General features: G+C 40.4%; 1 pseudogene; it reads left to right on the top strand.

Moving 5' to 3' along the window:
- The first annotated feature begins 2,947 nt into the window (after positions 1 to 2,947).
- The window catches only part of LOC101985362, a 22,185-nt pseudogene continuing 1,559 nt past the window's right edge, over positions 2,948 to 23,573 (top strand).

The raw sequence follows: 23,573 nt of genomic DNA, 5'->3' as shown, positions 1-23,573 counted from the left end.
GGGTGGTGGATACATATCACAACATTCACATGGAGGACAGAAGGCGATTTTGTGAAGTTGGCTATCTCTTTATTTTTATATTGTTTCTGCCCCACTTATTTCATTTTCCAAGCGCTCCCCTGACTTTTTAATCTATCTTAAGCCTTGGCTACATTATGAGATTTTGTCTCAAAAATTAAAACTAACAAGAATTTTGTCTATACATCAAATTATCACCAAAGAATAATATTGGAAACAGAAAAGAAAAATTACCTTTTATCATACAAGGATCCATAATAAAGACTACCAACAGATTTTATAGAAGAAAATCTTTGGACACTAAAAGTCAGTGAGCTGCCACATTGAAAGTGCTGACTGAAAACAAGCTGGAAAACCCCACAAGTGAGAGAGATAATATAAAACAACATGGAAGCTGGAGAGATGATCCAGTGGACAATAGCAGCATACTTCTCTCATACAGGATCTGGATTCAGTTCGCAGCACCCACAGGGAATCTTGCTACTTTATGTCACTCCAGTTTAAAGGGATCCGGTCCCTTCTTCTGACTTCCATAGGCACTAGGTATGTAATTAAATCCAAGAAAAACACATGTAAGGAGAAATTTCTTTTTAAGAAAATCTATTAGAGCAGTAAATGCTCTTATGAGACATCTCTCCAGCACCTGCATTTGACTCCTGTCCTTACAGTACCATGTGCTGTATTGGTTGAACTGGACCAATACCAACCAGAAAGAGGTTTCTGGAGGTCTGTAGGGACAGGTACATGAGGTAGGCATGCTAACTCTTTAGATACCAGGTATCTATACAGGAATCCGGTGTACCCACTTCTCTCTGTGAGGAGGGATTCCCCTCTGTATGCTGTGAATATCATTGGTTAATGAAGGAACTGCTTTGGGCCTATAGCAGAGCTTATAGGGGAACAGAACTAGGCAGGGAAAACTAAGCAGAATTCTGGGAGAAAGGAGGTGGAGTCAGGGAGAAGCCATGTAGCCCTGCTGGAGCTGAATGGAACTTTACCCAGTAAGCCGCTGCCACATGACAATATACAGATTAATGGAGATGGGTTAAATTAATATGTAAAAGTTAGCCAATAAGAAGCTAGAGCTAATGGGCTAAGCAGTGATTTAAATAATATAGTTTCTGTCTGATTATTTCAGGGCCCTTCTTACTACATCTCTGTGGGTTCAGGATCATGTCCCAGCTTCATTTATTATCAGAGTTGGAGCAGTTCTGTCACCTCTCTTCTAGGATGGTAGTGTACATTAGGCCCACCTGATGATGGAAAGCAGAGTTGAGATGACCCTTCTGGGGACTGGGAGTGGAGTAAGAAATGCTTCTTGATACTAAGAAAAAGCTCCAGCTAAGCAGTGTAAGTAGGAAGCCCCAGAGGAGCCACAGTGAATGGCGTCTGCAGCAGAGCCCACATGCTTTCCGTGAAGACTTTTCCTGTGGAAGCCTGGACATAAGAGGGACAGTTGAAGCTGCCCTTTTACCATGGCAGATCTCAAGTATATTGGGGAAGTGATTTCATCCAGATGACTGTTTTATTATTGTAAAGCTCTCCCTGGAACTTAGAGAGACTGGAGGTGAGTCAGATAATACAAGTGTAGAGGAAGTAATTCTGTGGGTTCACAGACAGGTGCTGACGAACCAGGGCTTCTAAAAGCTCAGCAGCCAGAGATGTAGGGTAGAGGCTTTGGTTACTCTCTGCTGTAAGTCATTTTCTCTTTCTGAGATGACCCTGACACAGAAAGACCATCTGTAGACTGTAGACAGAGACTGCGCTTTAGTTTCCTGGTCACCCAGACGCGGATAATTTCACGGAAACTATATTAAGTACAACACAGTTTGGCCAATGGCTTAAGCATATTCCTAGCTAGATCTTAGATGAACCCATTTCTATTAATCTATGTATTGCCATGAGTCTATGACTTACTTGTAATGTTCTGGCATCTTTCTCCTTCAGTGGACCCAGGTTGGAAGCTGAAGATCAGCTTGCCTCAGCAGATGGGGGTGGGGGATGGGAGTGGCTTGTCTCTTAAAGGGACAGGACAGACCATTACATACCCATCTCTTTTTTAAATAAAAATGCAGGAGGTTAGGCACAACAGGTTAAAGGAATTGGGGCGGTAGACTCTCAAGAATGCTTCCTGCTTATTTGTGGGTGTCGTCTTGGGGGGGGGCTAAGAAAGCTGGGTGCTGGTCACATCCTGGGTAGATAGTCTCTTAATACTTTTTTAAGGTATTGGCAGAACAAAGAACAAAGTTAAGTTTAGGAAAAAAAATTAGGATCAGGAAATTGAGAGTGGTGTATCTGACCTGTTTAAGGTAGATACTTCAATTTGGCTCCCTGGAACTCACAAGAATTCTTTGGGTTTGTGAAAACAGAAGAATTTTACATCTAAATGTCAAATTTGAAGTGGAGAACTTCTAGAAGACACTTGAAACTAGGCCCCTTTGAGTTTGGCAACCTATGTAGTCCTTGGAATTTTTATCTAAGGTCTTGATGTATTGAGAAAGTAAGAAAACACCTTCTCTAAAACAGGGAAATTGCATGGTAGGGTCTTTGGCAGAGGGGTGGCATCAGATCCTGAGAACCCACGTTTTTCTACAGTTGGGGCTGTGGTTATCCATCCCAAGGCCACTGTGGACTTTGTTTATAATGCCCTTGAGTTACCCTGTGTTCCTCTCGTGCAAAATTGTTTGAGTAGCCTCCTTCTGAATTTGTAAAACTGAACCCATTGGTGTTGAATTTGGCACAAATCTCCAGCCAACCTGGATAGGTCTGTCCTAAGATTGGAAGCCAGGGCTAGGAACTACTGTGCATTGTGCCTTCAGCTCACCGGTCCTGTCATTCAGGCCTCACTCTCCAATCAGAGCCTCTTGCGGACCCACCAGTCAGATAGATGGGAGGGTACTTGTGGGAGCCAGGCTTCTGGCTCAGCTTGTTTCCTGTGAAAGTCGGAAGTTGCCCTGTGTGTTGTGTCTTGGGCTCCACCGTGGGGAGAAAGCGGGTTAGCTTGGCAACTGCACCATGGTGAGTAAAAGAGCCTGTTCTCCACAGATAGGGAGAAGTGGCTGGCCTTGGTGAGAAAGAGGCTGCTGTCTCTAGACTGTGTGGCGCGGCTGACTGAGCTGCGAGAGGTGGTGTGGTGAGTCCTCCCCTGGTTTGGTGGGAGTCTGGGGGCTAGACAGAGTTCGGCGTGTTCCTGCTGGTTCTGTGTGGTCTTGCGTGATCCTTGCAACTCCCTGGCCCAGGGAGGCAGCCCCTGAATAACCTCACTCCGCCGGCTGCATCTGCACACAGCATTGGGAGCAGGACTGTACTTAGAAATATCCGTGTTGTTGACGTCACTATGAAAGGCGCGCTGTAGTCCTTGTATTGTCAGTGTGGAAGGCAAATTTGCCAAACTCGGAGAACCCTGGTCTCTAGCATCTTCCAAAAGTTCTGCAGTTTTAACATTTAACATTTAGGTTTCGGATCCGCCTGGAGTTAATTTTGTGGGGCTTGTAAACGATTATCTCCTGTGTAGAGTGTTAGGAAAAGACGAGCAGCTCCGCCGGCGCAAAGAAATCCAATCAGGTCAAATCAAACCAAATTAAAACGCCCGTGTTTTATTAAATGCACACTCTCGGGTGGCCGAGAGCACGGCAGGAGAGAAAGAAAACTGAGGAACACGTGCAAAATCCGGGACCCACGTGTTCTTCCTCTGGGCGCCCATGTAAATACCCGGTGGGAGTGGTCCTGAACCCTCCCTGGAATGCTGGGATTTGGAGTCCAGACCAACGCAACTCCTAGGCCTGGGGGCTGGGATGGATATCAAAGGGCGGGGATGATGCTCCCAACTTAACATCACATAGAGGCTAGACTGTGATGTAGAAGAGTAGAATTAATTGTAATAGAATTGATGGTATAAGGATTTACCCGTTCTTAGGAGAACTTAAGTCACAAAGTAGAATTTAGGTAAGGGTGGGCTCCATCCCAAATACCCCTAAGATAAGTAGTACACTAACCATGTCTGTTAGAGAATGGTATGGGAAGATGGAAAGTTTGTTAAACAGTATTAATCACCTTTAGAGCTGAATTCCCATAACAAGGGAGACAACCCTGATTTACAGCCAGCAGAAAGGCCCATCCCTTTGTTAAAAGACAGGCCTCTAAATGCTGTCAAGGGGCCATTCCAGGTACACTCAACATTAAGTCCTGGTGTGCCATGAAGGTATATTAATTCTAGAACATCTGCATCTCTAGTCTTTTTGAAAATCATTTAGAGTCAAGGTCTTTCATATTGATTGAGGTGGACTTGAACCCTGTCTGTAGTCCTACAGGGCATTGCCCTTGGCTCTCCTCCCAACTGACTACCCTCAATTCTTAGTTTACAGGTCTGCAGCACCACAGTTCTAAAGTTACCAGTTTGAGTCGCATAGTGGGCTATCTATTGCAGTAACAGGAAAAGGATTTGCCCGTGGAACAGGGCTTCTCCCTGTAGAATGAAAGATTCACTTCTTCATGAAGTGTACACTGCAGGGGGAAACCGACTAGACAATAGCTTGATCACAGACTGAAGCTGCAGGGGTCTTCTGAAAGGGCAGGGTGAACAACATTCTGTGTAATTTCCCAGCATGCATTAATTTCTTCCATGTGAATGAAGACAGACAGAATTGATGGCTGTATAATTTAGGGAGGGTAGCTTGAACTATTGAATGTTCATTTTCTAATTGTGGAACTCTCTTATGCAGATGTGTGCATTCCTGGTTGACACAGTAAGTTAGCTCAGAGGTTTGAGACACAGGCCATTGGCTGGAAATCTGTGTCAGCTTACAGCACTCAGCAGCTAACATTTTACATGGGACAAAGTCATACAGTCTCTTATTAATGGCATTCATTAATGCTGGGAACAATATGACTTCACTGGGGGACAAGGCCTGAGAAAAACATGAATAAGTTTTCCTTTTGGCAAGGCCTAGGAGAATTTAAAACATTTTTGGTAAGGCCAATAGATAGTTTGCTGTATAATTCTGGGCATGACTCCAGGAGCATATTGCTACCTGCTCTCCTTGCTTTCCTTACAAAAATTATTGTTGATTGCCTTTAGTGTCACTTTCTTAGAGCGATAGATGAAATGAGTATTTTATTAGGAAAACTTTCCCCTGATGATTCTTCTCTGGGTGAGCCAGAGGGGATGTTGTTAAAAATATACAGTGGATCTGATTCAGCTCTTAAAGCCTTTGTTGTTTGAAGTATTACCTTGAATTCAGGATTCTCAAGAACAGGATGCTGCCTTTCCAAAGCACCTTGTAAGTAGTCTGAAAGAGTCACAGTAGTTCAAGACATGACATATTTGCATGATTGTCCTTGAGAGAATGATTCTAATCACAGGAGTCTAAGAGTAATGCAAAAGAATAGATGATATCAAGAGTTAATAGGAAGAATTTAAGAACAGGGAATGAAGTAGTATCATAGAAACCCACAATGCCCTCATTTCTCTGTGTCAATACTGCAGGAGCCAGTGTTGTAGGAAGCTAAGAGGAAGGGGATATGAGAACGAGGAATACCAGCAGTGCCAACTATTAAGAGCAAACTTTTTAGTTATGTAGCTAACAGGATGATAGGAGGAAGCCTGGTATGTCCCCTATAGGAGACAGCATAGTATACAATATAGACTGAGGTTATTCAGCCTTGACTGAGTTGATTTTAGATTTGATTAGAGCTGAAATTCTCTTTTACTTTGCATCATGATGTAACTGCAAATGTTGCCAACTGGACACACTGTTCCACCTGTAGGTGTGCCTAGTTAGTAAATACCTATACTCCTCAAGGTGTTCCACATAATATAAACAGAAGGAACATTGCCAAACTCCTTTTATGAGATTAGTTACCCAGATACTGAAACCACACAAAGACTCAACCAAGAAAGAGAATTACAGATCTATCTCTCTCATGAACATAGATGCAAATGTATTCAATAAAATACTGGCAAACTGAATCCAAGAATACATCATCCGTGGTCTCTATGTCTACATAACACTTGACCAGGACCTTTTCTAGCTTTCATTGTTTCCACCGAGAAGTCAGGTGTAATTCTAATAGGTTTGCCTTTATATACTACTTGGACATTTTCCTTTTCAGTTCTTAATATTCTTTATTATGTATGTTTATTGTTTTGATTATTATGTGACAAGGAGACATTATTTTGGTCCAGTCTGTTTGGTGTTCTGTAAGCTTCTTTTACCTTCATAGGCATATCCTTCTTTAGGTTTTCTTCTATGATTTTGTTGAATATATTTTTCTGGGCCTTTAAGTTGGTCTTTTTCTCCTTTTATCCCTGTTATTCTTAAGTTTGGTGTTCTAGATTTTCTTTGACCTATGAATCTATTTCCTCTATTGTGTCTTCAGTACCGTAGATTCTTTCTTCCATCTCTTGTATTCTGCTGTTTATGCTTGCATTTGTGGTTCCTGATCATTTACCCATAATTTCCATTTCCAGAGTTCCCTCGGTTTGTGTTTTCTTTATTGTTTCTATTTTGGTTTTCAAGTCTTGAATCATTTTTTTTCATCTGTTTGATTGCTTTTTCTTGGTTTTCTCTAAGGATTTTGTTGATTTCTTCCAATTTTTTGTTTGTCTTTGCCCCCACTTCTTTGAGGAAATTTTTCATTTCCTCTTTAAGGGCCTGAAACATTTTCCTAAAGTTATTTTTCGGGCATTTTCTGCTTCTTCTGTGTTGAGGTGTTCAAGTCTTGCTGCTGTTAGGGCCACTGATTTTTTTACATGGTGCTGTGTTCCCCTTTGTGTTGTTCAGTGTGTTGTCTACCCATCTTTTCCTCCAATTGGTGTAGTTGGGGTTGTGTCTCTGGTGGTCAGTCCTTCGCGTGCCAGTGAATCCTAGGCTCAGATGGTCTCTCCTTGTGGTGGAGTTAGGGCTATGGTTCCAGTCACAACAGATGTTGCTCAATGGCAGAGCAGAGGTTAGGGGCAGGTAGGTGGGCCTTCCTTGCCTACTGGCTTCAGTGGAAGTTGGGCGTGGGTGGGCAGGCCTTCCTTGTGTGCTGGCTTTGGTGGAGGTCAGGAGTGGGTGGGCCTTCCTTACCTGCTAACTCTAGCAGTGGTTGGGTATGGGCGGGCCGTCCTTGTCTCCTGGCACTGGTGGAGGTCGGGCATGGGCAGGCTGCTGGGCCATCTTTGCTTGCTGGCTCCAGCAGAGGTCAGGAATGGGCGGGCCTCCCTTGCTCGCTGGCTCAGATGGTGGTTAGTCATGGGCAACCAGGATTTCTTTGCCTGCTAGATCTGGCTAAGGTTGGACATGACAGGAGGGCCTTCCTTGTCTGCTGACTCTACCAGAGGTTGGGTGTGGACAGGCTAGTGGGACTTTGCCTGGTGGATCCACCTTGCCTGGTGGATCTGGCAGAGGTCCCCAATGTAGTCTTGACCTACAAAAATAGCAATCCTGCCTCCAGGAATCTCAGAATGAGACTCCAAATCTGTCTTTATAAAGCTCTCATAAGCCCCTTTGTCTGCCTTTCCTCTGGGGTTTCCCTATTATTTTTCAGCAGCCACAATGAGTTCAGCCAACCTCTTACCTTTAAAACCTTCTAGTCTCTGCAACTTATGGTGGATATCTGGTGCTGACTGGTTGACAAAAGCCAGGCTGACTACAGACCAATTCTCTGGTGCTTCCAGATCCCAGGGTGTATAGGTCTTATAAACTTCTGTCCCCCTCTCAAGGAATGCTCCTGGTGTTTCTTCAGGCCCTGGCATACCTGACTAACTTTGGACAGAAACCCCCATTAGAGTCTGGAGGTGGACTTTCAGCCTCTCCCTACATTTTTCTATGTAGAATCCCAACTGAGTCACATCACAGAAAATCCAACATTTATGAGATCTGATTTGGTGGCCAGTCTTCTATCTGGGCCTGGAACCAATTTCTAAGCTTCTGTTCTAATCCTGTCCCTCTCCTCAGTAGTGAAGAGGACTTGGAGCAGTTGAAAACAATCATCCCAAGTTGGTTGGTGAGTGAAAAGAACTGAATACAACAGGTTCAGTGAGCCTTGCTGGCTTCTCAGAAAACTTAAGATTTTATAATTTCCAGTTATAAAGGTTGCTGGTGACCAAGGGCTGGTGGTGACTAGATGTTGCCTGTCCCCAGCATCAGGTTGGTCCACAGCATGCAATGGAAGGGCCATGGAATTCTCCCCAGCTGGTCACTCCTCCCTTTGAGAATGGGTGTGTATGTGGGGAGCTCCTCTATCCCACCCTCTCTGCCTTCCCATACCTCTCATCCTGGGGTACCTGGGGGTAAATGGTGGGATAGAAAAACACCCTTTCTCCCTGTTGCCTGGAGAAAGAAAGAAAGGGTACAGGGGCGCAGTAGGCAGTGGTCTGTCCCCCTCTCTCCTTTAAGAGAATGACCCCATTCCTAACACAAACATTTTGTAGTGAATCATCAGCTTTGTTTTTTTTTTTTAAATAAAATGAACGAGAATTAACATAACATGGCCAAATCTCATACCTCCTCTGGCCTTTTACAACTTACTATACATCCTCAAGTTCCTATCTCTGTTCAGACATCTTAACTTTTATTTCTCTTCTCCTTATTATTTTAGTCTCTTGCCTTTTCTCTTACTTTCTAGACATGAAAACTTTTTATCAAAGTCCTTCTTGTGGTTTCCTTTAGTAGTCTAGAATATTGTTTTTTTTTTTTTTCTTTTTTTTGAGACAGGGTTTCTCTGTGGCTTTGGAGCCTGTCCTGGAACTAGCTCTGTAGACCAGGCTGGTCTCGAACTCACAGAGATCCGTAGTCTAGAATATTGTATGCCTTTAATATTTAAACAAGAACAGAATCATACATATACCAAAGCAGAAATAACTCTAAATTTGCATCATCACAGTAAAACTTGTACCATGAGAAACATCTAAGACTAGCAGTAGGGTTTTCTTTTTCACCCTAACCAATGATAATCAGCTTCCCTAGCCACCACAGTGATCAGCCATTGGTTCTCTGTTAGGCACCCAAAGTCCTGCCATGTCCTTATCAAGAATGCTTTTACCCCCTCCAGATAATGATTCCTAAGTCACTGACTTGGTTTGGAAGTCCTTGGAGCGGTCCAAAATAAGATTCCAGGGAAGAAGTTGAGTTTGACTGACCCACTCCTAAGAGAAGGAAATGAGGTAACATTACAAATAACAGGAAAACACAAAAATAACACTGACAGAAATATATCAGCACAGCACTTAAGAAAGAAACCAGGAGCCAAAGCAGGCTGATGGCATGTCTCCCTGGGGATTTCCGTTTTGCAACAGGTGTGACCTGTGTTCCCTGTTCAATCAAAGGGACCCTCTGTCCCATCCAGGTGGGCCCAGGACATCTCCCAGCCCATGTGGGCTCTAATGCATCCATCAGTCAAAACCCCAGCCTACAGATTCAGTTAGTTTGAGCCACCCAGATGGGGGGGAAAAACACAAACCACAGAACAAGGAACAGAACAGACACAGACACAGAGGGCTCACTTCACTTACCAGCCAGCCAGGTTATCAGACGCTCATCATGGTGGGGTTCTCTGGGGAACTTTATGGACAATGCACCAATTGTTAGTGTCTGAGAGAAGCCTCCAAGGAAAGACCAACAGCCATGTATGTGATAACAAGAGTGCTTTATTGGTTCCAATGTAGCACTTGGCTGCCACTAAAAAAGGTCACAAGCTCCTTTAAGCAGAGTTTGGGAAATTTCAGGGAGGAGAGACTAATCTGTGACTGATTGGTGGAGGAAAGATTAGTCTGGGGTCTGATTGGTTAGAGGGAGGTCCTAGTGCTTAGGGACCTTCTAGCAGCAGGGTAGGGAAAGCTATCTTTAGTTATCAGGAGACTGGGGGTCATGTGCTAAGCCAGCAGAAGGGGCCATGGGTGTGACTGGTGACTGCTGAGCTAGCAGAAGACTGGGATGCCTGCTCCTAAGTTGTGGTTTTTCTGATGACTGTCTGTTTAGCTCTGTCCCATTTTAGTGAACCGAAACTAAGGCCTGATCTCTATTAGGGCTACTAGGAGAGCCTGTCTTGGCTCTGGTCTTACCAAGCTTTCTCACTGGTAATGATCTGGGGCCAGGGCTTTGTGGGAGGGGTTGATTCAGATCCTGAGAATCCAACTCTTCCCATCACGTGGAGCTATGGTTATCAGTCCCAAGGCCTCTGTGGGCTTGGTCAGTAATGTTCTTAAGATACACTGTGTTCCCTTTTTACAGCATTATTTTATTAGTCCTCCCTGAATTTGTCCCATTGTATGGTAGTTTCTTTTGCAGCCTGGTAGAGTTCAGCTCTCAGGGCTGCACCCAGGGTCACTAAGAAAATGCTTTTTAGAGTAGCAGGGCTTAAAACGATTTCCTATTTAAGAAGATTCATATAATCTGAGGATCATTCCCTTTTATTCTTCCTCAGCTCTAGTTCTCTTCATTGTTTTATTCTCCTTGTTCTCTTTATTCCATTCTGCTCCAATTCTCCACAGCTTATTTCAACAACAAACTTTCTGCAATAAAAAAAATTACAAAAACTGAGGGGAGTGAGTAACCGTGGCAGTGCCTGAGCTCAAGGTCCCTAGTTTCCCATCCTGAACCTGGGGCCACATTGCCTTGTGAGACACGCTGCTGAGGAATTCATACAGGGAGTGATTGTGGTCTTTATCAGCTAGACTTTTAGTAAGCAAAGAATTGTCATAGTACTTTAGATTGCTTTGTATTAATAGCCTTGGTTAGACATCTACGACTGTCTTTTTTCATGTTTTAAATTACGATGTGTATACAAACCCATTCAGTCTAGTTTGAAATTGCTCTGAGGTTTCAGATCAGCTAAATGTGTGTAGCCTGTCTTAGACTGGGGGAAATTGTTGTTTTCTTATGTTATTCTGAGTGAAAAAAAAACAGTCCTTATGGGACAATAGATCAGTTATGAAGCATATCCTAGCATATTTCTGTTCTTCAAAATTATACAGATTAATGAGAAGTCATCTTCCTGACTATCCATGGATATATGTGTTCACAAGATTGAGATATAATCATGAGATTACATATATATATCATATGAGATACATATTATAGTGCAGATATTGGGGAGATACCACAGTTGTTTCTGCACATGTGGAATTACAGAGAGAAGCAACAGTTTCCAGAGTCAGTAGTTCCATAAGCCTTGCTTGAACAAGGTTCTCCTCCATCAGAGAATTATTCATCTGGTGGGTTGACATCAGAATTATCAATTGCTATCTGCTGCATTTGCATCCTGGCCCACAATAGCTCATGACAGTTTCTGCTGACTTCATAAAAATCTCCCATTTCTTTCCATTCCCCCCTAGAAGTAGTATACACGATATTATTCTTTTTAAGAAGCTTACTTGGTAAGAGGCATAGCTTGTACAAGACCACTTCACCCCAGCCTTTATCTTTTCTACCTTCTCCATTTCCTATCTTTCTCATTTCTGGCACCTCCACCTCAGGACCCTGTCACTGGAGAATAACCTGTTATTTTATGTCACTGTTATACTTAAGAAATAATTATGGGAATATCTTTGCTGTGTAAATCTTCCATGTGCTAAGTTCCTGTCCCTATTTAAATTGTTCAAAGTATAACCTGGAGCCTGAACCTAAAATAAGAATGACAGGAAGTGTGTAATGCAAAGTCTGTTCTAAGCTGACTCTTTGAGCATTAGAGTAAGGTGAAGAAGCATACTAGTAGTAAAGCAGTTTTCTTTATTAAACTTTTAAGTGTGTAGAGTGATTTCTTCTTGGGAAGGCATATTAATTCTAGAACATCTGCACTTCCAGCCTTTTAGAAAAATATTTCTGAAACAAGCTCTCCTATGTTGTTGACTCCAGTAGCCTTGATCCCAGTCTGTTGCTCTCCAGGTCATTGACCTTGCTATCCTCTATAGTACACTTCCTAAATTCTTAAATGACTGTACAACCTTGGAATTTTCAAATTTTTAAATTATCAACTACCTATTGCAGTCACAGGAAAAGATTTCCATGAGGAGCATGGCTTCTGCCTTCACACTAGAATAGGGAAAATAGTTCATGGTGTACACTGCAGAGGGGAAACAAGGTCAACAATTAGCTGCTGGAGTCACAATTATGAAAAAGGACTTGATTGTGGCAGGGGGAGTAGTTTTGTAATTTCCAAGCATGTATTAATTCATGTCCTATGAATGAAGGCAGACCAAATTGGTAGTTTTTCCACATTGAGAAGGTTAGCTTGAGCCAAATAAAGATCTTCCAATTAAGGAACTTCTCTCTCTCTCTCTCTCTCTCTCTCTCTCTCTCTCTCTCTTTCTTTCTTAAGCATACAATGTACTGCTGGCAAGGAAGGCACCAGGTCTCATTACAGATGGTTGTGAGCCACCATGTGCTTGCTGGGAATTGAACTCGGAACCTCTAGAAGAGCAGCCATTGCTCTTACCCTCTGAGCCATCTCTCCAGCCCTAGGGAACTTTTCTGTGCAAATATGTTCAGTCCTGCTTGACACAAAGATTGGTAAACAGAACTTTGACTGTTACTCTGTCAGGTTACAAATTTCAGCAGCCAACATCCATCAGTCCCTTATTAATGGCATTCCCTCTACTAGGCAAAGGACTACTCTTTTTCTAAGTCAATATAGTTAAGTTTTTTATCTTAAAAATGAATCATTTTCACCATTTAAAAATGCCAATTACTGGTATCATGTTTGAAAATTTCATTTTTTTAATTGCATTACTGTGCTAATCTCTTTGTTTCTGTTCTCCAATGTTTCTCAGTCGTTAGGAATTTCATTTCATTTTCTCAAGTACTATTGATTTATTTCTGTTTAGAGCAATGCCTTCTCAATCCCAGGCTTGCACCACACTGTCAAGTTGATAATTGACTTGAATACTTACTCCTTCCTCTGCTGTCCAGTGTTGGGAAGACAGTTCTGCAGCTCCTTCCAGGCTGGGCCTTGACTGGTAAGTAAGAAAGAAACATAGACCAGTTAATGAGTGTCTTGCAACATCTCTGGCTTTTATTTGGGAAAATGAAGAGTGACCTGTTCAAGAATTGAGTTCAATGACCAACTTTGAAGCTGATGTCGTCACAGTGCAGAAAGGGAGGGATAGGATGGAGGTTGAAAGCTTTTCTGCTTTGCAGTAGTTGAGGTTAGCAATGTGGATCAGGTAGTCAGGTTTAGATAGTCAACAAATATCTTGACTGACCATTTACTGGTGTTCACAGATGAGGGCAATCAAGAATCAGGATAAAATCTGACCCTATCAAATTACTATAGTTACACTTGTTCAAGTAGACTAGAAGATCTGGCTAAATTATGTGGCTATGATTTGAGATGCACATCCTGGGATCAAAGGTTGAGTAACCCATCATGTACTCTCTTTCAAATCCCTAGTCTCTGGAGAACATGGTCATAAAGCCTGTTTCAACTTTTCAAAATAATTCTTTGAGATTATAACTACATCATATATAGTTTCTTTCCTGCCTCTAAGCCCTACCATGACCCTCATTGTTTTCTAATTCATGGCCTCTTTTTGCTTTAACAATTAGTTACACAGTAACAACAGTTACTGTTAGAGGGTGACTTGTGTTTGGCTGCACTGGACATTGAGTGTGTAATGGAAGGTGTACAAGACTGGAAGAATTTCTACTAAATTACAAATTTCCTAGACCATGGCCCTGTCTGTGTCTAGGAAGGGGAGAAAATGAGTTTCTGAGCTGCAGAGATTTTTCTGTTATGCTTGGTGTTAGTTGGGTGGATAAAATGGATTCCACAACTTGTACCATAATCTATGTTGCAGGAAATAGACATTAGATTATTCTTTGACATTGTTTAGTGTGTAGGGCATCTTTGAGACTGAGTTTATCTGAAACCTCAAGGGGCATGAGAGTTTTCAGAGCCATAGCAGGAGATTACCTCCATTTGTAGAGTGGGCTCTAGAACATGGGTTTCTCTTTGGAAGAAATATCTGTAGCTGGAGGGTCAGAAACATAACAAATTTAGTGTCTGTTTGAGTTAATTTGGTAGGTGTTATAAAGTCTGTTTATTTAGTTTTTATATGCATAGAATTGTAGGTAGTTGGATAACATTGGTCAACATCACACTTTTTCTGGCTGAGCTTCCTTTAGTCTTTTGATTAAAAGTTGACCATATCTTTCTGCTTTTATTCTTGGTTTTCTCTCACTATCCTTTTATTCTTTCACAAATATTGTACACATTCTTAATTGTTGTAACTTTGTTGTAAGTATAGAAGTCACATTGTATCAATGTGTGTAGTATTTTTCATTGAGGATTCTTTGTGTTTCCACTTTGCATGTAGCTTTGTAATCAGCTTTCCTGTTATAAATTGTTGGGAATCTTCCTTGGATCATATACAATTCATGCTGCAAATTTACCATAGACAACATCTTGATATTGTTACAATGTATTTCCAAGGGCCATCAATTTACTTCTTTATTTATTTAGGTTTTTTATTGTTGTTAATTTATGAAAGACATTTAGTTATTGGGTAAAAATACTATGGTGCTGAGCAGGTTGCTCAGCAAAAATTCTTCTTGGGGATGACCTGAGTTCATATCCCAACACCTAAGTTGGGAAGCTTATAACCACCTGCTACTCCAAATCCAGGGGATCGGACACCCTCTCTTTAGTGGTTACCTGCAGGCACATGAAAAATTGGTCTCTCACATACAAACAGACACAAAAAATGGGGATAAATTCATTTTCAAAATTTCTTGTGACTTACAAAACAATTAGAAAAAAACAAGTTGCTTTGGATATACAATACAAATCATACACTGTTTCTTTCAAAATCTGTTATTGTGCTTTTGGTTTGGAAGACTTTCCATTTCCTCATCTGATACAGACTTACATCCATTCATCTGTCTTGGGAAACAAAATGGTTTTCAAGTGATCCTAACAAATATCCTTTTCTTTACCTTAAGAAAATGAGGTCCTTTTAGTACACAAATCTATTTTCTACAAAGTTAAAACATCAGACGACTTCGATTGAATTTTTCTAGTTTTGGTTGAACATCCCTCTTTGAACAACCCATTTTTTACTATTAGCAAAGGAGAGAACTGGAGTTCACAAGATGAGTGCTAGCCAGTGATTTCTTGGATTTGGATTTTAATTAGAATCTTGCAGTTATTTGTTAAAGGACCATGGTATGTATTTGCAGGTGTGGCTTTGTGTTTTTGTTTGTAGTGCCATCTATGTTGCTGATTTTATTAGTTATCATCTAATCATATTGTTGTTTCTCTGGAAAATGATGGGCCTTCACCAGCTTTTGTATTCAGAAAATTTGCTACATTATATTTTGAGTTCCTTGAGTTTTTGTTAGTTTGGGAACTTTCTGTGGAGAGATAGTTTTAGTTTTCTTGATCTTAGAGGCTTGCCTTTCCTCATTTCTTGGCATATATTTGTTTTCAAGTTGTTGCTCTTCTATGTTTGGGTATTTGCTGCTTAAATGATTGCTATGGTTAATACATTGGTTTTGGTTTTTTTTTAATATTTATTATTTGTTTATTATGTATACAGTATTCTTCCTGCAGGCCTCATTACAGATGGTTGTGAGCCACCATTTGGTTGCTGGGAATTGAACTCAGGACCTTTGGAAGAGCGGGCAATGCTCTTAACCTCTGAGCCATCTCTCCAGCCCTGGTTTTGGGTTTTTAAAACCATCTCATGTTATTGTCTCTTCATATTAATTAGCTTTATGTGTCAGTAAAGACATCATCTGAAGTAACATCAATTGAAGTCATTCCCCATCAGAATGGCTGGTTGCTCTCTGTTAGACATTGTGTTGATTGATGAGTGCTGTGGGTAGCTCTTCCACTGAGATTGCAATACTCTAAGCAAGAGGGCCTGAGATGAATAAAAGGGGTATTTGAGAATGAGACGAGTGACCAAACAAGAAAAATGTTAGCAAAGTTAGCCCATGTTTTTTGCCTTCAGCTATGAGCTTGAGTTTCCATTCTAAGCTCCCACAATGGTAGATTGTGATCTGGCAGAATCAGCCAAATAAACCTGTTGTTTACCTGAGACTCTTTTGGTCAGAGAATTTAATCACTGCAAGAAACAAGCAAGTTAGAAAAAAAATTGGTGCATCAAAGGTGATTTTCTTATTGTAACCAACCTGGGAATGTTGACTTTTGAAGAATGTTGAATAGATCAAGACTTTAGATGGCAAAAAACATAGAAAGCTTCACACAGAGCTTAATCATCTGTTTTTGTAGGACTTGAAACTTGGGAGTGTTTTGAGTAATGCAGGCAGTAAGTTTTCAGTGGAAAATAGACTTCATGGAAAATTTAGCTAGTGGTCATTCATATAATATTTTGTGTCAACATTGTTCTTATTTTCTCTATTCCCTGAGAGATTGAGTAAGGAAGAATTAAAAACTAACTGGGCTGATTTTTTAGATGAAGTATTAATTATGTTGAATAGTTATTACTAATATAACTCATTTAGGTCTATAGTGAAAAACAAGTGGGGTAGAAAAAAATGAAAAGTCCGTGTTTTGTAGAGAAAAACAGCACTACTTTGAGATGACAGTCCAGTAGTGAAACAGAGGTAGGAAATTTCAAGGTGTTTAGCACCATTGAAGAGAAGGCCCTTGCTCTGCATTGGAAGCCAAGGAGGGTACCCTTAGGGTCAGATCCCATCCAGTTAAACTTTCAATTTATGGGAGGAATAGACAAAGTGATTCCTCGTCCCAAGAAGCAACTTCATACAGAATCTGCTGCAACTCTGGTCCAATTATTGTAGGGCCCATCACAACTTGGAAACCAAATTTGGTGGCTCAGCAATATACTAGTTATGGAAACAAGAAAGATGCAAATTTTAAAGGTCATGGATTCTTCCTCTGTGGTTCCAGTTCAGCACTGTTGTACACATCTTTGGCAAAGTCAGAAACCCAGTGAGAAGACTAAGAATTCATTGTATAATTCTCTGAAAATTAAGTCTTTGTTGTATTTTGAGATTATAGGATGTTGAGATACCCAAGCAATAAGACATCTGCCATGGAGAGTTGCATGCAGGGTGTGGAAGTAGAAAAGCAGACACAGGTGTGAAAATTTTCAGAGACAGAGCTATCTAAGCCCTTTGAGAATGAAACTCCACCTGTCTGTGACAGAGCTACAGGATTTGGTATTTGCCCTGCTGAGTCCAATCCTCCCCCACTTATCCACATTCCTCTTTTTTTTTTTTAAAGTTTATTCCTCTCTCATGCAATACAAATTGATATAGGAAATTTCAAGGTATTTAGTACCATTAAAGAGAAGGCCCTTGCTCGGCTTTGGAAGCCTATTAAGGTACCTCAAGGGTACCTAAGCCTTCAATTTATGGGAGGAATAGGCACATAACTTCTCATACAAACTGATTACAGTTCCCCTCCCTCTACTCCTTCCAGTGCCCTCCCCACTCTCCTGTCCCCCAGATCTACTCCTCCTCCATATCCCTTCATAACAGAGCAGATATCATAAGAATATCAACCAAACATGGTATAACAAATTACAGCAAGACTAGGCATAAACCCCTGTAAATGGAGACTACTTATTCATTTCCTGACCTCCCAGATCCAAATAATCACTCAAAAACTATATTGATTACAACACTGGCCAATAGCTTAGATGTATTCCTAACCAGCTCTTATATCTTAAATTAACACATTTCTATTAATCTGTATATAGCCACGAGGCTGTGACTTACCAGTAAGGTTCTAGTATTCTTCTTCTTAAACAATTACATGATATCACTTTGACTCCTCCTTTCCTCCTCTATCTCTCCTTGGAATTCCCACCTTGCTAAATTCTTCCCTGCCATAGGCCAAAGCAACTTCTTCATTAACCAATGGTAATAAAACATATTCATAGCATACAGAGGGGAATCCCACACCAAACCCCATATGAAGCCTTGACTAGGAGGAGAAAAAGGGTCCTAAGAGCAGACAAAAGAGTCAGAGACATCCTCCCCTTCTCCCATTGTTAGAAGTCTCACAAATACACCAAGCTACACAACCTTAATGTATATGCAGTGGACCTTGCTAAGACTCTTGAAGTCCCTATGATTGCTGCATTAGTCTCTGTGCACCCGCACAAGACCTGTTTAGTTGATTCTGTGGGATGTGTTTTTCTAGTGTCCTTTAGGAAAATTTTGACTAAGATGCATTTGAAAATATTCTCTGGGCCTTTGAGCTGGAATTCTCTCCCTTCGTTTCTATTTTTCTTAGCTTTGATCTTTTCATAGTGTTCCAGAGTTCCTGAATGTTATATTTCAGGAAACTTTTTATATTTAACATTTTCTTTGACTGATACATCCATTTCTTCTGTTGTATCTGCATTGGTTGAATTTCTCTGTTCCATGTCTTGTATTCTTTTTTTGAAGCTTGACTTTATAATTCCCATTCGCTTACCTAGATTTTCATTTCTAGAATTTCTTCAGATTACATTTTCTTAATTGCTTCTCTTTCCATTCTCAGGACTTGAACAGATTCATTCATTTGTATCAACTTTTTTCCTTAGCTTTCTTTAATATATTTATTCATTTCCTTTTTAAGGACCTCTATCATCTTCATAAAGCTGGTCTTATTGTCTTTTGCTTGTGTTTCAGTTGTGTTGAAACATTCAGAGCTTGCTGTCATAGGATAGCGAGAATCTGGTAGTGACGTATTGCCCTGGCTGTTGTTGATTGTGCTCTTACTCTGGTGTCTAGGTATCTGGCTTTGAGGTGCTTATGGATCTAGGTGCTGATTTCTCAATTTGTCTTTGTTGGTTGAGTGTTTTGTTCCTCGGTTTCTATCTGCTCTCTGATCTTCTGGTTTGTGTGGCCTATGGTTAGACATGCATTCCCCCCTCCTAAGATAGGGGCTGGAAATCTGACAATAGGCGTGGCTATAGTTCCATCAGAGAGTCTCTGTCCAAGTTATGGGTTGAAAAAAGCAAAGAGGGGTGGGTCTTGAGGATAGTGTTGAAGGGACACTGAGAGAGTGTGGGAGTTCTGCAGGAGGGTGGCCTTCATGAACTTCTGGCAGATGGTGTGTCCTTTGTTCAAGCAGGGGTCTGTGTCCAAGTTGGGAGTGTCTGGGGGTTCTGATGAAATGCTACAGCAAGTGAAAGCACTTAAGGTATCTGAGGGTGAACAAGCTGTTCCAAACATGTCTCTATTCTTCTGCCTCTTCCAATTCTTTCATAATTCTAATACCTCCTCGCTTCTTCTCCTCTAGTCTAAAACTTCCTCACTTTCAGGAAGCTTGAAGCTAAAGAAAAAGTTACCTCTCATTGGTCAAAAGCACATTCCTAGGGTAAGTGATAAGGAATTGAGCCAATGACCATGGCAACAAGGTTTCAGGAGTAAGGCTGTGATCAGAGAAAGCAGGAACACAGTGCACAGTGACAAACTTTGAGACATAGGTGTCTATTTCCACCTAGACTTAGCAAGTGAAGAATTGGCAAGCTTTTCTTAGGGTGTTTTGTGTTAGCAACCTTGGTTTGGACACCTGCAACTCTGACCTTGTTGCTCTGGAGTGGAAACCTATAAAGGTGCCCTAAGGGTGAGACTCCACTCACTTTTAATTTATATAAGGAATAAGCATAGTGTTTCCTACTCCCAGGAAGCAATTTCATACAAAACCTGCTGCACCTGTGGTCCAAGTATGTTAGTGTCCATCCCAATTAAGAAGTCAAATTTTGCAAGATCACCCTTGATGTGGCAGCCCTGGAAACAAGAAAGAATCAAAATTTAAGGTTATGGATTCTTAGTCTGTGGTTTCAGTTTGGCATTGATGCAGGCATCTATGCTTAGGAGTGACAGAAACCCAGTATGGATACTGTGAGAGTCCATTGCATGAAGCTGTGAGGACAAAGCCTGGGTTGCATTTTGAGACCACAAGATGTTGAAATACCAAAACTGTAAGATACCTGCCATAGAGAGGCAGCTACATATATGGAATAGCAGTACACACAGAGAGATGTATGAGAAGTTTCAGGGATAGGGCTATCTAAGCCCTTGGAAACTGAAGCCCCATGCATCTGAGACAGAGCTGTAGGATTTGATGTTCTGTCCTGTTGTGCTTCACTCTTGCCTTCACTATGTTCCCATTCCTCTATTTTGGAGTGCAAATGGATATTCTGTGCCATTGTTGTATATTGGAAAGATGTAACTTTTTCCTGATTTTACAAAATCTCACAGACAAGAGATTGCCTTGAGTGTTGGAAGATACTTTGGACATTTTCAACAGTGTAGGGGCTGTTTCAGAATATGAAAATCATTGAAGTAGGGGCTGGAGAGATGGCTCAGAGGTTAAGAGCATTGCCTGTTCTTCCAAAGGTCCTGAGTTCAGTTCCCAGCAACCACATGGTGGCTTACAACCATCTGTAATGAGGTCTGGTGCCCTCTTCTGGCCTGCAGGCATACACACAGAAAGAATATTGTATGCATAGTAAATAAATAAATATTTTTAAAAAAATCATTGAAGTGACTAAATGCAATTTCTTCACGGATGACATGGGTCAGAATCCCTAACACTTTGTAAGAATTTTAGCATAAACAAAAAATAAATGTGGGCTCTGAGATCTATCTTTTTTGTTTCTTTGAATGATTTTTACCCAGGAGTCCAGGTCTTAATATGTACTTCTGAACTGATGCATAGACTAGGTTGACATACAACTCAGGGGCAGATAAACCTGCCTCTGCCTTCTGAGTCCTGGGGTTAAAAGGCATGAGTCAATATGCCCAGATTGCCCATATTATTTTTCGTTTTTTGTAGTTAGTAATTGTTTAAATAATTTCTCTAATATGTACTTTGTACTGTTGATTGTTTACTTGTCTCTTTATGTTTGTTTATAGTCATTTTTCTTGCAAGGTGATAGCCCATTCAAACAGTACAGATATGTCAGAGGTGAACCTCCTATTCAGTTTCCTTCTAAACTAACTTGGTAAACACATAATAATATCCTTGTCATAGAATAAGTATGGGGAGCACCAGAATTATATGACTATGTTGTCAAAGAATTATACATTTACAATGTTGTCAGTATCACAGTTTTTGTTGTTTACATGTGTGGGGTATTTTAGAATACAGTGACCTATGATGATTTACATATCGACTTCACTTGGAAAGAATGGGCTTTGCTGGATCCTTCTCAGAAAAATCTCTACAAAGATGTGATGCTGGAGACCTACAGGAATCTCGCTACTATAGGTAAGACTGAATTTTCCTTTATGTTTTCAAATAAGGGGACAACTGTCCCTTGGTTATTAATGTTCTTCTGTAATTTGATTGAGGAAGAGGACGAATGAGGTATGTAACAGGAATTCTAATTGTTCTTAATAAAAACCCAGAGACATATTGGGGTTAAAGGTGAAGATCAGAGAAGTAGCTAGAGAGTTCCCACCTCTATCAATAGTGAGACCGAATGGACAGTCCTGTCCTCAGAATGACTGCAGACTACATTGAGCTCCTGTCTCCTCCCCCTTTATATTCATCTCTAGTGCTGGGATTAAAGGAATGGGATCCCAAGTGCTGAGATCATCTTTTATGAGCTCTGTTTCCCTTTTTGACTGGATCAGTTTTGTGTAGCTCAGGGTGGGCTTGAACTATCAGAGATCCATCTGCTTCTGTCTCCCAAGTGCTGGGATTAAAGGTGTGTACCACCACTGCCTGGCCTCTTTGGCTAACTAATATGGCTATTGATTTTAACGGTGTGTAACACCACTTACTGACCTCTATGACTGTGTCTAGCTTTGTGCTCTGATCTTCAGGCAAATTTTGTTAGATCATAAACAAAATATTACCACAGAGGTGAATAAATCAGGCATGGATCTAGGGTTCACTGAAGATGGTAACTTAAGTTTTACACAATTTTCAATAATATACCATACACTTTCTTGTACTTTTTTTTTTAGGATACAATTGGGAAGACCATAGAATTGAGGAATATTATCAGAATTCTAGAAGACAAAAAAGGTAATTTTTATGTGCAAGATAATACAAATGTGCCTCTGAAGAAATTGTAATGTGTTCTTGAAGTTTTAAAGAAGAGCAAGCATGTAAATAAGCACAACTTAAAAGTATATGTATATTTACAAAATTCTCATAAAACTATATACTTCAATTTCAGAAAGATGAATTGAGTTTGCCAGGGATTCCACTCAGGAAGAAGACAAAGAAACAATGCCTTACCAGATATCACCATTTGATCAAAGCCTCATTATAGCTATGGTGTAGAACTGCCAATCCATTTAGTTTTGTACCACTCATGTTACAGAAGGCACACACGTTGAAGAGGTGATATGTATATGTCCAAACCTTCTAATAAGCAAATGGTCCATGGTAAAGCAATGTTACTCATATACTTGTTTTAACTTTACTAAGTTAAATGAGAAGAGCAGTTGGAGTCAAGAGTCAAGGGGTGTTTGTTGTGGAGAAACCTTAAACACTATACCACATTTATGAGGAACAGAAAGTAAAACTATAAATTCAATGTGGAAACCATTTATTTGTTATTCTTCCTTTACTAGGTATATCATATGTCACTCTGGATACAAGACATATGAGCATAGGGACATGGAAATATGTAACATAACCCCTCTCAGAACAATTAGAAGATTTGTAGTAGTCCCCACTTTTGAGTAGATTTGTTGAATTTGATTCGGGTATACAAGTGGTTGGGTTTGCAACTTTACTGTTAATACATCAACAAAAATCACACTGCAGAAAAGCCCTATGACTGCTAGGAATGTGTAAATAATTCCTTTTGTCCTAGTTCACTTAGCTATCACTCACAGCATAGGAAAAATTTTGAATGCAAGAAGTGTGGTAAAGATCTGAGTTTTTCCAGTTCTTTTCAAATATGTAAAAAAAAAAACCCATTTAGAAAGAAAGATTCTATAAATGTGAGGCATGTAATAAAGGCTTTTACTATTACAGTTGTCTTCAAAGATGCAAAACAGCCCTTAATGAAGTGGAAAAACATGAGTGTAAATAAAATGATAAAACCTTAAGATCTCATTCCTCTTTACAATCAGAATAAATTGATGAAATTAATTTATACAAATATGAAGATTCAACAGTGTAATGAATGTGGTAAAACTTACATGTGCCAATTATTCTTGCAGGTCTGAAAGAAGTCATACTGGAGGGAAAACATCTAAATATACTCTATGTGTTAAAGGCTTTGCAAATCATAGTCATCTTCAAAGGCTTGAAAGAATTCAGACTGGAAAGAAACCCTATAAATGTAATCAATGTGGTAAAGCATTTGCACATCACGGAAGTTTCCGAGTCCATAAAAGAACGCATACAGGAGAGAAACCCTATAAATGTAATCAGTGTGGTAAATCCTTTGCATGCCCCAGTAATCAACGATTACATGAAAGAATACATACTGGAGACAAACCGTATAAATGTGATCAATGTGGTAAAACCTTTGCACGTTCTTCTAATCTCCATATACATAAAAGAACACATACTGCAGAGAAACCCTATGAATGTAATCAATGTGGCAAAGCCTTTGCACGTCAGAGTCATCTTCAATGCCATGTAAGAACACATACTGGAGAGAAACCCTATGAATGTAA

This window comes from Microtus ochrogaster, linkage group LG8 (genome assembly GCF_000317375.1).
Source record: "Microtus ochrogaster isolate Prairie Vole_2 linkage group LG8, MicOch1.0, whole genome shotgun sequence".
Taxonomy (NCBI): domain Eukaryota; kingdom Metazoa; phylum Chordata; class Mammalia; order Rodentia; family Cricetidae; genus Microtus; species Microtus ochrogaster.
This window is presented reverse-complemented; position numbering and strand designations above follow the sequence as displayed.